The sequence below is a fragment of the Tupaia chinensis genome, unplaced genomic scaffold, assembly GCF_000334495.1.
Source record: "Tupaia chinensis unplaced genomic scaffold, TupChi_1.0 Scaffold144886_1, whole genome shotgun sequence".
Taxonomy (NCBI): domain Eukaryota; kingdom Metazoa; phylum Chordata; class Mammalia; order Scandentia; family Tupaiidae; genus Tupaia; species Tupaia belangeri.
This window is the reverse complement of record NW_006204745.1, coordinates 33,978-34,850: the sequence shown is the minus strand read 5'-3', so window position 1 is coordinate 34,850 and position 873 is coordinate 33,978.

Below are 873 nucleotides of genomic sequence, written 5' to 3'. Positions count from 1 at the left end.
TTTTTATTTCTACTATGTCTGTTGTTATTTTGCCTGCTTCATTGCAGATCTGATTCACCTGGTTCTTTTCTCTCTTCTTCTTAATACGTCTTGCTAGTGGTGTATCAATTTTATCTTTTCAAAGAACCAGCTTTTACTTTCATTTATTTTCTGTATAGTTCATTTATTTTCTATGTCATTTATTTCTGCTCGGATCTTTATTATTTCCTTTCTCCTGGAGTTTTTTGTATTTTATTTTCTGTTGCCTTTCCAGTTCTCTGAGGCATGATGTGAGGTGACCCATTTGCATTCTTTCCATGTTCCTCTTATGTGCACTAATTGCTATGAACTTCCCTCTTATGACTGCTTTAGCAATGTCCCAATGATTATGGAAACTCATGTTCTCATTGTCTTTGGCTTCTATGAATCTTTTGATTTCAGTCTTTATTTCTTCAATAGTTGTGGAGTCATTCAGGAGTAGGTTATTTAGTTTCCATGTATTTGAGTATTTTTGAGGATTTCTCTTGAAATTAAGCTCAAGTTTAATTCCATCATGGTTGAAGAAGATGCTAAGTATAGTTTCTATGCCTTTCAACCTGTAGAGGTTTGCTTTGTGCCCTACGATGTGGTCAATCTTTGACAAGGTTCCATGTGGCGGTGAGAAAAAAGTTTATCTTGTGGTTTTTGGATGGAAAGTTCTAAAGATGTCTGTTATGTCCATTTGACTGATGGTGGTGTTTAGATCCTTTATCTGTTCATCTATTTTTTTGTCTAGATGATCTGTCCAGAGGAGATAGTGCAGTGGTGAGGTCTCCAACAATTAGTGTGTTGCAGTCTATCTCCCTTTTTAGATCTAGCAGTCTTTCCTTCACATATTTGGGTGCTCCTGTGTTA